Below are 13,078 nucleotides of genomic sequence, written 5' to 3' on the forward strand. Positions count from 1 at the left end.
GATTACTAAATATGGGTTAAAGCAAGATATGAGACTCAACCAATAAGAAGCTACAGATAATGGGCCAGGGGCCAGTGTTTAAAAGAATACAGTTTCCATGTAATTATTTTGGGCAAAGCTAGCCGGGTGGCGGGACACAGCTCGCTGTTCCTTCTACAGCACACTCCAAAGGAGCTGAAGAACCGCATCTCCCCTTGCAGTTCCATCAAACACAAATTCGAAAGCAAGAGCTTGAAGCTGACTTTTGTGAAACGTGTTTCTATGGCCTGGGGACTAGAAGTGGGTGCTTTTCAACTCACACACCACCAGGGAGAAATACTTCCAAACACGGCATTCAGAACTTCTCAGGCCCAGTAAGTGCCGGCAGCAATAGATTCCTTCTCCCTGCTGGCCTCCCTCCTCCTGATGCTGTGCACCAGGCAGACTTGACTGTGCACAGCCCAAGTCCAGTGGTTGTACTTGTCTGATGCTCTGGAGCTTCTTGGTGGCTCTGTTGATACTACTGTCCGTGACATCTCAGTCAGCCCAGCTTAAGGTGATTTACAGGGCTGGGTAAGGTAGGATACACTTGGAAATCTGGCGCTTGGGAGGCACAGGTAGGAGAATGGCAAGTTCAAGGCCAACCTACTTTACATAGTAAGTTTCAAGCCAGTCAAGACTTCAAAAAGACCCTCTAGCCCAAAAAGGACGGGGAAGGTGAGGCAGTTGTTTGCTTTGCTGACTAGCTGGCACAGGACTTTAATGCCAGTACTCAGGAGGTGGAGGAAAAGCAATCAGGAGTTCAAGGTCATCCTTGACTATATAGCTAGTTAGAGTTAGCCTAGGCTACATGAAACCCTGTCTCTGATTTCTGAGCTTCATTTCTTTCTTCAAAATTTATTTAACTTTATCAACTAGACTACATTTAAGAACCCAACCACCTAAATACAAATTCTTTCTTCATTTTTTTTTTCACCTAATGAAGTAGTAAAATAAAGACCATAACCACCCGGTATACCACTGTATAAGTGAATGAATACATGGTCTTTTTATTCACATCTCAACAAAGAGCAATAACCTACTCGAGAAACATAAGCGCAGAGAATGGGCTTTAGAACAGATGAGAAGTAGAGGCAGAAGGGAGGTGTCAAGGTCAAAGCAGAAGATGCTGGAAGCTGACTCAATCCCACAGTCCCAGCACTCAGGAGGCAGAAGCAGAAGCGGACTACAAGTTCAGGGCCAACCTAGTAGAAGTATCAAGACACTGTGAGGAGGGGCTGGTGGGGGAAGGAGAGAGAGGAAGGGCAGAGGGGGAGGAGGAGGGAGAAGAGAAAGAAGGGGGGGGACATAGCACCCTGTGGTTTCCATAAGCCACAGGAAGTGGTATAAGGCCACTTTCAGAGAAACTGTGATATGCTGCAATCATCACTCAAAGCATAAGAATGACAGCCAACAGCCAGATACGGAGAGAAAACAGAATTTTTAAAAATTCTTGGGCCAGTGAGATGGCTCAGCAGGTAAAGGCGCTTGCCGCCAAACCCGACCACGTGAGTTCAGTCCTGGGATCCTTATGGCGGAAGGAGAGAATGGGTTCCCACAATTGGTCCTCTGACCTCCACATATATGCCATGGCACACATGTGTGTCACGTTCATATACACTAAAACTTTCTAAGGAAAGAAAATTTTAAAAGGAGGGATGAGGGAATCATTAAAGATATGCAAAGAAAAACACTGGAGGGCGGCTTCCCTGAGCCCCAGCTCCCTGACATCTCTGCTAAATGGTGCCCTGTAGGGGAGTCCCACCAACCGCTAACCATGCCAAGGTTGTCCTGACCCCCGGGCCCTAGATGCTGTTAGCAAACACCCCTGACTCCTAAAGGCCATCTTCAGACAGTGCTTCCAACAGTCAACAAGTGCAGCAGGGATGGAGTGGGCTTCCCTTCACACTTCATGCTCAAAGCAAAAAGAAAGGTCATGGGCCTAAGTGAACAACCACAGCTGTAAAATTCTTTTAGGACAAAAAAAAAAAAAAAAAAAAAAAAAAAAAAAAAAAAAAAAAAAAAAAAACAACAACTCTGTAAGCAGATTTTTCTAGAGATAATACTAGAAGTATAGTTCACGAAGAATAAATCAATAAATCAGAATGAAACCCAGAAAGGTAACGAACAGCTAAGACAGCGCAGGACACTGTTGTGGTTTCCCTGTGTCTCCCCCAAACTGACAAAGTTTAACATCATCCCACCAGCATTAACAGGTGGGACCTTTAAGAGGCAACAGTCAGGAGAGTTCTCAGCCCACAAGAGTGGATTACCGATGTCATTCTCAGCCTGCAAGAGGGGATTACAGATGTCATGGCGCATCTGTCCCTACTGGCCTTGCCCTTCCCTTGCAGGATGATGCACCACGAAGGTCCTCTAAGGCACTAGCCTTCCAGGAAAGCTTTGTGTACTATAAGCTTTCCAGTATGATGTGTTCTGTTACAGTGGTGCAAAAGTAGATACCTGATAAAGGACTTACAGTATGAATATGCAAAGAATCCTGAGAACACCACAAGGGGAAAAAGGCAAGAAAAGTACCGTGGTGCCTAATAAAAATGATAAAAAATAAAAAGTATTTTCATTATAATGGGCGAGAGGGATGGTAAAGGCATTTACCACCAAGCTTGACAACCTGAGTTGGATCCCCAAACTCATGAAAAGGTGGAAGAATAGAACCAGTTATATGGAGTTATGCTCTGCACCCCCATACGACTTATGGCACTCACACCCCCCCACACACATGCACATCATATAAAATAATACAAATAATTAAAGCTTTTAAAAACATTAGATATCACATTTGAAAGCATGTTTTTATTTATGAAGGCTGAGAGGTGGCTAAAAGCACCTGTCTCACAAGCTAGTGCTGACCTGAGTTCAATCCCCAGAGCCCCCAAAAACCTGGAAACTGTGTTCTGCATCTGTAATCCCAACACTCCTATAGCAAGATGAGAAGAGAGCCAGGAGAATTTCTCAGAAGCCCTCGGATCTGCTAGGCTGGAGTGCTCAACACAGCAGAAACAAGACAAACCCTACTGTAGGTGAGAGGTTATGCTCTTTCAAGATTCTTACCTTAAATTGCTTTTGATTTCCTGGCATACAATATTTAAGTCTGGTTATCGAGAAAGAAGTGGCTTCTGAAAGCTACCCTCTGAGCACGACGCATGATACATGTGTGCCTGCACTCACACTCACCATACACACATATGCACATCCTCACTACAATAAAATCTTAATGTACAAACACTACTGATATAACCACATGAGTGAATCTCGGGATAGATAATTTGCGAACTGAAAGAAGTCAAGGCAAAGAAAAAAGAGATAATATTCAATCCCATTATAAAACTTCAGATCCACTGAGTCCCAGCTTTCAGCAATTGTGTGGAAAGGGGGCGTGGAGAGCAAGGGAGGCCAGAGGAGAGACAATTTCACGCATCTGTATTTGAGTCAAAACCATATAAAGCCAGCCATGGTGGTACAAGGCTGTAGGCCTAGATATTCGGGAAACTGAGGCAGCAGGATCACTTGAGCCCAGGACTTTGAGACCAACCTCAACACAGTGAGACCTCTATGTCAGCCCCTCTAAAATGATTAAAATGTGTAAATACTGGGGGGCTGGAGAGGTGGCTCAACAGTTTAGAGGACTTGCTGTTCTGCCCTAGGATCCAAGTTCAGTTCCTGTCCCAACCACCTGTAACCCCAGTTCTAGGCATCCAATGCCCTCTTCTGGCACCAGAATTCATGTGCATGAGTGTACGTATGTGTGTGTGTGCACACACTCCTAATCAAAAATAAAAATCCTTTAAAAAAGAAAAAGGAAACTTAAATATTGGCATTCCAAGAAAACTTAAGGTAAGAATCCAAAAAGAATATAACCTAAAACCTACAAGTTCAAGAAGACTCACAGGCATCAAACAATAGTGATTCCACACTACCTCAGATACAATCGTTTACTTTGTGAAAAGAGAAAAGGGGACATTTGACACAAGCCATTGTTACAGTAAAAGCAAAGGTCCTTCTCCTCTCTCCCAGCCCCCATTGTGTGTGTGTGTGTGTGTGTGTGTGTGTGCGCGCGCGCGCTGCTACAGCTCACATACATTAGACGTGGTCTTTAGGTCTTTAGCACTGAGTCACACCCTCAAGCCTGCTTGAAATTTTTGGTTGGGAACTTGGCAGGTGTTTGCTTTGTCATGGATTTGATTTTTTGACTTTTGTAACCAGGTCTCATGTAGACTGGCTATGTAGCCTTGAACTGTCTATCGCCCGGCATCAACCACCCATGTGCTATGATTACAGATGTGCACTACCACATCTGGCTCTTGGTTTGCTTTGGAACTGACCACCATGAAGCTTTGGAGAATAAGCTCTTGTATTTCACATCAACTCTTCTTAACGAATAATCCCCACACCGATGTTCCTCATAACAGTAACAGCAGGGAACATGGTGCCGCTGTTTGTCAGCTGGCCTGGCCTACTCCTAGACAGAATCAAGGGCTTCACTCTTCCCACAGCCCCAGGAAGCCCATGGCCTCTGACACTGCCATTGAGTACTGCAATGGGCCCTCTTCCGACTGGACCAGCCGTGCCATCAGCATAAGGAGGAAACTTTTGACCTTGATACAGTAATGAAACAATAGTAGCTTACCTCTGACCCCAGGCTCTACCATCCGTGATCTCCCCCAATTCCTACGTTTTTGAACCATAAAATAGGACTAATTAAAAGTACAGACAAGGAGTCGTGTGACCTCTAAGAAGTCCCGGTATGTGCTATACCTGATTACCATTTGCGGCCCCTTCTTCCCCCCTCCCCACACGCCCACCATTTGAGATAGTTTTATGGTTTCACTCTTGCTCAGACAGGGCCTCCTACCTCTTCCTCAAAAGCACTGGGATTACAGGTGTTCACAGCACACAGTGCCCATCATTTCTTTCAATGATCCCTTGGTCGTAGAGTGCCTAACCACAGTGACCAATAAATCCACAGCATCCATTGCTGCCTGGAAGCCTCTGTACAAAACGGTCCTCTGTAGGCCCCCTCTCAAGCCTGTCTCCTCTTCACAACCTCCCATCCCACCCACAGTGCAGATACTTTCAAGTCTCAGGACCACTGTCTCCTTCCAGGAGCCCCTGGTTACTCCGCCTCAGCGCTCCATCAATCCTTTCTACTTAACAGTTAAAGGAGACCTGCTGCACACCGGGCACTCTGGATTCCGAACACACAGTCGCGAAGCAGGGTTCCATGGTTCACACCTGTAGTCCTAGCACCTGGGAGATAAGAGGAGGACCATTCAAAATCATCACAACAACCTGGCAAATTCAAGGTCAGCCTGAGCCACCTGAGATTATTTCAAAGAGGAGAGAGGAGGGGAGGAGGGGGAAGGGAGGGAGGGGGAGGAGGGGAGGAGGGGGAAGGGAGGGAGGGGGAGGAGGGGAGGAAGGGAGGAGGGGAGGAGGGAGGGAAAGAGGATACAGCTGTAGATGGGATGTCTTAGAGCTTGGGCAGGAGCCTTTAGTATGGGAAGGCAAATTATAAACTAGGGAGTGATGCATTTACATTAGGCAGTCATAGGTGCTAAGGAGACAAAAGTTATGAAGAAAGGATGAGAGTTGCTAGGGCAACTGTGATTTTAAATCTGGGGGTTACTGAGACAACAGCATGGAACAAAGGGGCAGGGGCTACAGGAAGGAAAGCCATGGAGGGACCACATCTCAGGTAGAGCATCGTAAATGCAAAGACCTGTAGCAGCAAGAGAGCTGGTGTGGCCAAGACACCTGGGCAAGAGGTGAGATCAGGTGGGTAACAGGATGAAGAAGCCAGAAACCAAGAGGTGGCTCTGGGAGCCCCTGGAAGTTCTGTGCCTCTCACAGGGGCTGGGAGGGCATCCAGACAGTTCTGACCCGAAGTAGGAGGTGATCAAAGTTACCTGTGATTAAACTGGGCATGGTACAGCACCCGTTATCCCAGTTACTCTAATCACAGTTAATTGGAAGACAGAGGCAGGAGGATCCCAATCAAGTGAAAGGCTAGCTTGGGTCACTTAGCAGCACATCCTGGTCTCAAAATAAAATAGAAAGGGCTGGGTGTAACTCCACAGTAGAACATAAAATCCTGGGTTTAATCCCTAGTAAATAAGCAAATAAATACAGAGTGTGTTGCTAGTTTAGTGATACATTTTATTTTCCATCTGTTTTGCACACTGGGTAAAGGAAGTCTCTATGGCTGCCTTGTCCAAACTATATTCCCAACACCTAGCATCCTATGTGTTCAATAAACGCTTTCAGATAGCAAGATAATCACATAGCATATATGTGGGTTCAAAATAGCACCTAACCAATGAATATTACTAGTATTGAGTCTCCCAATGTCCAGCATAGTGATTGGCACATTGCAAGAGATTATTTGCATAAATAGATGTTTGTGAAATTACTGAAAAATCTCTACTTAAAGCATATGATGAGTCACGGATGATAAAGGGGAAAAGGGCTTTACATCCCTGGCATAGTGACTTAAATGGGGCCAATTCCACTTTGAATCTTCCATTAAACGCAGATCAGGTGCTGTTGAGGGCACAAGCCAGCTCAACCCTCTGTGACTCAGTCCTTTAAACACACAGCAGTATCCAGCAACACCATTAGCCCAAGTCCACAGAAACGCTAATAAAATTTCTGAGTAAATTTGAACATTTTTTGAGAGACTCTTAATATATCAATCGAGCTGATCCAAAATGGTTTAATTTTGGATTTTTTAAAATTCAAATAGAAGCGTGTTAAATCACGTGTGATGGCTCACACTAGTAATTCCAGCACCTGGGAAGTGAAGGGAGGGTGGGGTGGATACGGAGTTCAAAGCCAGTCTAATTACATACACAACACATTCAAGGCTATCCTTGACTACAGAGACCCTGTCTCCAAACAAAACAAATAGAAGCTTTTAAACTCAAATCGGTAATAAACAAGGACCAAAACCCTTCCACGTTTTTCTCATTTTGACACCGCCAGCTTCACCATTAAACTTTATGAGTATTGCACCTGTTCCCACCGCCCCGGGTAGGCGGGGAGCTGCAGGGGAGGAGACGGCAGACAGGTAAGACGATGGCCACACAGCAGTCACCGCAGGAAAAGCCTTTGGAATTCTTGAGAATTTTCCAGAAAGAAAACTGGGGGCGCAGTCATGCATTGAAGCGTGTAAACACACCAAAAATCCCAGGCCCATAAAAACCGAATGCTCCCTCTCCCATGGTGGCGTTTCCTGGTACCAAAGCTGCGAGGAGGCCAGGTATGTTTAACTGTGTCCCCACCCCAATAAGCGATGGAACTATTCAAGCACAGCCACAGAGTTTACCTGCAGCAAGGGCGTTAGAACGATGGAAACTTTTAGAGAAGTGAAGTTGCTTCAAATCAAACTTTCAAACATTTTTTAAGCCCCGAAAAGCGCTAAGCGGCCACAGAGCCCCTCCCGCTGCTTGTGCACAACCGCGCCTGCGGCCACTCGGCTCCGACGCTCTCTTCCACTAGGGGAGGAGAAAACAACTTTCGGAAATAAGGCGCGTCCACAAAGGCAAGTGTTACACTGGACTTCACCTCCACCTAATGAAGCGGTTCCTGTGGCCAGCAGCCTTGAACACAAATCCACTGCCCCCACCCCACCCCGGGCGCCTTTTCAGACTTCAAGGGAGAGACCTAAAGAGGACCAGGTGCTATGGTCGGACCCTAAAGGCAATAGCAGAGACAACAAAGACCGCAAGCGATCAAAATGCAATTATAATCCCCGCGGTCCCAGCGCCCCCTCTCCGCTCCGAGGAGGCTCAGAGCCACCTCGCCCGCCCCTTCTCCTCCAGTGCGTCCGTTTCAAAGGCGGAGCGCCCCTGCCTCCGATTCTTCGGTCCCCGAGACTAGCCTCCCGTCGCCTATGGTTTTGCAATCTCTGCGCCGCAGCTCCAGCGTTCATCTCACACCCAGTTCAAAATCTTTCCCGCCCAGGCGTGACGCGAGGAATGCAAACAATCGGGCGAGCGCGCCCGCCTGGGCCGGGCTGGGGGAACGGTGGGGAGCCCCGGGACCGAGCTGGGTGCACCCGCGGGCCGGGCCCGGAGGTGACACAAAGAAGCCGGGGACACCAACGCCAACCGCCGGCGCTCGCCGCGATCCCCGGGGTGCCCCGCCCGCCGCTAAGTTTGTAGCGCCCCGAGAGCCCCGCTGTCCCCGCCCGGGCGAAGTTTCCCGCGGCCCGGCTGGGAGCCCCGCATCCGGAGGCTCTTGTGGGCCCCCGGGCTCCCCGCCCGGATCGGAGAACCCGCTGGGCTCGCGCCCGCCCCTTCCCCGCCCTCCTGCTCCCAAAGGGCGCTTTGGGGTGCGGGGGGAGCCCCTGGCCGCGCTCACCGATTTCTGCCCAGCCGGGAGGCGAGGACTCGGATTGGGCCCACCCTGATCTACGCCCGGCTCGCCTTGCTGCCTCGATGGCGCCCCTCGATCGGTCTCCCGCTCGCTCTTCCGTGCGGCCGAAGACTAGCAGCGCAGCCGAGCGCGCTCCGCTGTGGACTGGAGGCTGCAGACCACGCCCCGCGCCTCCCGGCCTGCCCAGTCCCGCGCTCGCCGCCGCCCGAGCTGCGCGCTGTGGGCGGAGCCGCCTGCCCGCGGCCACCGCAACTTTCCCTCCGCCTTAGCGACCCTTGCAGGTGGCTAAAACGGCGCACTAACTCCGAAGGCAGATTCACGATCCTCTCCCTAGGCACCTACCCGCAGCTGGAGACAAAGGGGAAGCAGACTCTCACCGAACACTCACTTTTCAAGCGGGTTTCCCTCCTTCACGGCGGATGGATGCCTGGATCTGCAAATCAGAGACCGGACCGCGATCGGGTCTTTGAATCCAGGTGGAGCCTTGGCAGAAAGTGGACTTTTCGTCTGCTTCTTAGAGTATCGGGGAGTCCAGACCTCGACATCCCCTGCGGGAGATGAGATAAGGAGGGGCTTGTTTAACAATGTAGATTAGTGACCCCCCTCAGCCTGGAGGCGGAGACGAGGAGAGCCGCCGCAATCAACGACATTCAGGAGAAAGTGGATTCTTGGGACTCTGTCCTGCAGGTGTCAGTTGGATTTTCCTGCAAATTGCTCAATCCTGAGGATTCAGAATGACATCACCTGACTCCTACTCGCCTCCTGCGCGGCTGTTAGAGAACTGAGACTCTAGCAGTCAGACACAAACGCACCGCACTTCACTATTAATACACAAAGAAGCGGTGGCCTGACAGAACTGCTCTACTGAATTTCTCTCACAGTCAAATTGGACTGCAGTCAGATTCAGCCTCGTGCAAGTTGTGCGGCTGCAAACTCTTACCTGGATTGCTTAGTGCGCTGCTGATAGCCCAACCTAAATGGTACGGATCAGAGGTTAAAAGTTTGACTGTGGATTCAACTAGGTCATGTGTCTGAGAAACTTAGTTTTAAATTATACCCACATTTGCGAGCGATAAAAACGTTTCTCTCTGAGAGTACTGAGTTGACACAAGTAAACTATGAAAATACACGTTTTGTTGTCTTTCTTCACAAAACAGTATCTACGTGGCATTTCCTGTACTCTAGGTTTGCTCCGAGGGTATCAGTTCTTGAAATACTTGGCTGTGCATCTTGTAATGACTTGGTGGGTGGAGCTGGAGGTGTAGTTCAGTTGGTAGTGTGCTTGCCTAGCATGCGGGAAGCCCCTGGATTTCATCCCCAGCACTGCATCTGAGCCAGAAGTGATGGTGCACACTTGTGATCTCAGCATTCAGGAGGTGGAAGCAGGAGGATTGGGTTAGAAAGTTTGAGGCCAGGATGGAAAACAGGAGACAAAAAAAAAAAAGCACACATACTATAAATATGGACACAACAAAAATCCATAAAACAAGATTCTTCCTTCTTGATCTCAGAACCACTTTCCCTAAGTCACAGTTCCTAGAAGATGGATTCCAGAGCTTACAGAAACACCTACAAAGCTTTATCTCTAATTGGTCTCTACTTCCGTCAGTCTGTATTTGTTGCTTTCTTCACAGCAAATGTTACAAATCGTCATCGGAGCCACCTCAGGAGAAAATGTTACAATTCCTCCCCCCCCCCCATTACTTCTGCTTTCTAGGTATCCATGCTCTAAGCCCCGAGGGGAGAGGGCTGCTGGCCCATATCCTGCTAAGGCAGTTGTTAGCCTAGAATGCAATGTTTCAGAATTTTTCCTGTTTCCAATTAGATCCTTCTAATTACCCGGGGCTTCTCCTAGGCCTGCCAATTTGAATGTGAAATTAATACCTACTTGAAAATCCGAAAATAAGACTGGGTCCGAGCATTGGAATAAAGCCTCTTCACTTTGAAATGAAAATTAAAGATGCGACACTAAGCCAAACAGCCACACCTAGATCCTTTATGCACAACACAGAGCCTATAAACACAGGGCTCCTTTCCTTCCACCTCTGGGAAAGTGGTCAATGGACCTGCCAGCCTACTTCCTCCCAGGCAACCCACACCTCTGGAGTGCTGGGGTTACAAGCATGAACCTCCACACCCAGCTTTATATAGTGCTAGGGATGGAGCCCAGAGCTTCATGCACACTGGGCAAGCCGTCTTCCAATTTAGCTGCATCCCAGGCCCTCTCTTAGCTTTTGTTTATATCAAAGGCGTGTGTTTATTGGAAATGACTCACTGGTCTCCTGAACCCACCTGAAAGACTACAGTTGGGGCCAGGGATGTAGCTCAGCAGTACAGCCCTTGCCTAGGGTATATGAAGCTCTAAATTCCATTGTCTGTTCAGAGAGGGGACCAAACTAAAAGCGTGTGTGTGATCTGGCACCTAAGCACACTGTGGTTCACAGTGAGAATAGCTGAAGCCTTTCCATCACATTAACACCCTGAGGAGCAGGTGAACCGAGAATCTTTAACAAAGACCACGGGCTGAAGTTGGTCATTTTCATTACATTCATGGAGCTGCATTCACCACTGTAAATTCAGCAGAAATCCCCCTCTGTCCCAGCACAGAGTACTCTCAGCTACAACTGTTTGCCTTCCTGCATCTCACGATAGAAATATGGGTCTTCATTTTTGCATCCCAAGTCCCTAAGCAAAAGCACAATGGCTTTTGTTCCCGGGAGCTGGTTAGAATCTGGTACCTGGGGGCCCTGCGGAGGACTGTGGGGCTGCATCTAGCTCTACTACGAAGAGGACCGGATGGCTAGGAACTGTCTCTGTGTTGAGGGCACACAAGAGAATACTGTCAACGTTGGAATCAAGTATATATCAACCCTTACGATAATAAGGGATAATAATGTTCTAATTGATTAGTGCTAGGGTTAAGTGAATTGAACATCAATACAAAGCATGAAAGTTTCTGAAGAGGCAGGGGGTGGTTGTTTCACCTGCACAGGTGAAACATTTGACTGCTTGCCCCTCTGTCGTTAACAATGTCACCAATAATGACAAAGCAAATTGGCCTAGCTCTTCCAGCTCCTGGTTGATTTCCTTTCTCTGCCTACCGTAACAATCCACTTCACTCAATGTGTGTTTTTTCAGCACTTTGGGAGTACTCTCTAAGCCAGGGATGAAAATAGCTGGCCAGGAAGAAAAAAAAAAATCACCGCTCCCTTTGTCCAGAAGTCCAGTCACACCCAATAAAGGTCCAAACTTCTTATCTCGTTCTGGACCAGTTTCCTGCCACCCTGGAAACACACCGGAATAAACGGTGGCTAATTGCTCCCTTGACCAGCCTGATTTTTCTGAGTATTGTTTAAATAAAAGTAGATAATTGTGCACACACGAAAAAAAATATATATAAGTGTGCCCAGCCAACTGAATCAGCGTCCAGCGTTCTGGAATCTGAAGAAAACCTTAGAGAATTTGTGGAGACGCACTGAGGCAGGGCTAGGCCTACAGGCAGCCAGCTGGATCGGGAGAAGCCCGCCGTGCTCTGCTTCGTTTCCTTTCAATAGCCGGGCTTAGATGGCTGTTGTTATCAAAAGCACTTTGAATTGGTGATGCATTGAACTTTTATTAATTTAAGGTGTATTTTTTTGTATGCATGTGAGTATTTGCCTGAATGTGTACCTGGGGCCTGCAGAGGTCAGAAGAGGGCATCAGATGCCCAGGAACTGGAGGTATGTGGACCACCTTGTGGGTGCTGGGACTCAAACTAGGCGCTCAGCAAGAATAGCAGGTGCTCTTAATCACTGTGTCAATGTGCACATCCTGAGTTTGTATTGGATTTTTAAAAACTCTGCAACTAATTTTGGTTTTATACAGAAGATTGAGGCCTTAAAGTAAAATATTGGCCCGATGCCATAAAAGTAACAGTAACAGTCCCTAAATTAGAACCCAGGAAAAGGGATGGTGAATCATACCTGTAAGCCCAGCACTAGGGAAGCTGAGGTGGGCGGATCACTATGGGGTCAAGGCCAGTTTGGAATATGTGAGTTCTAAAACAGCCTGGTCTACACAGTGAGAGCCTGTCTCAAAACAACAAAAAGAACCTAGGCAATCTGTGTATGTATGGTAGCACACCCTTGAATCTCAACACTCAGGAGCTGGGCATAGTAGCACACCCTTGAATCCCAGCACTCAGGAGCTGAGGTATGGTAGCACACCCCTAAATCCCAGCACTCAGGAACTGACGCATGATAGCACATCCTTGAATCTCAGCACTCAGGAGCTGAGGCATGCATGGTAGCACATCTTTAAATCCTAACACTCAGGAACTGAGCCAGGAGGATCAAGGATTTAAGGCCAACTTGGACTACACAGCAAGACCTTGTCTCAAACAGTCAAGAGGCTAGACAGGCGGCTTTAGGGGTTAGGAACACTCATTGCTCTTGCAGAGGGATCGTGCTCAGTTTCCAGCGCTCACACGGTATCTCACAACCATCCATAACTCCAGTGCCAGGGGAATCAGAAGCTCTCCTCAGACCTCTGAAGGCCCCAGGCATGTACTTAGTACACATACACATGAAATAAAATAGTCCTAAAATATAATAATAAACTTTTTTGTTTGTTGTCGTTATTGTTTGTCAAGACAGGGCTTCTCTCTGTAGCCCTGGCTGTCCTG

The 13,078-nt window shown here is 48.0% G+C and overlaps 1 protein-coding gene across 1 annotated transcript in view; it reads right to left on the reverse strand.

Moving 5' to 3' along the window:
- Syne2 (spectrin repeat containing nuclear envelope protein 2) overlaps window positions 1-8,513 on the reverse strand; it is a 301,471-nt gene extending 292,958 nt beyond the window's left edge. Inside the window, exon 1 of the mRNA XM_038337460.1 lies at window positions 8,401-8,513. The gene's annotated coding sequence lies outside the window, so the exon portion shown is untranslated. The remainder of the gene's footprint in view (window positions 1-8,400) is intronic.
- Between the last annotated feature and the right edge of the window lie 4,565 nt (window positions 8,514-13,078).

The sequence above is a fragment of the Arvicola amphibius genome, chromosome 7, assembly GCF_903992535.2.
Source record: "Arvicola amphibius chromosome 7, mArvAmp1.2, whole genome shotgun sequence".
Classification (NCBI taxonomy): Eukaryota; Metazoa; Chordata; class Mammalia; order Rodentia; family Cricetidae; genus Arvicola; species Arvicola amphibius.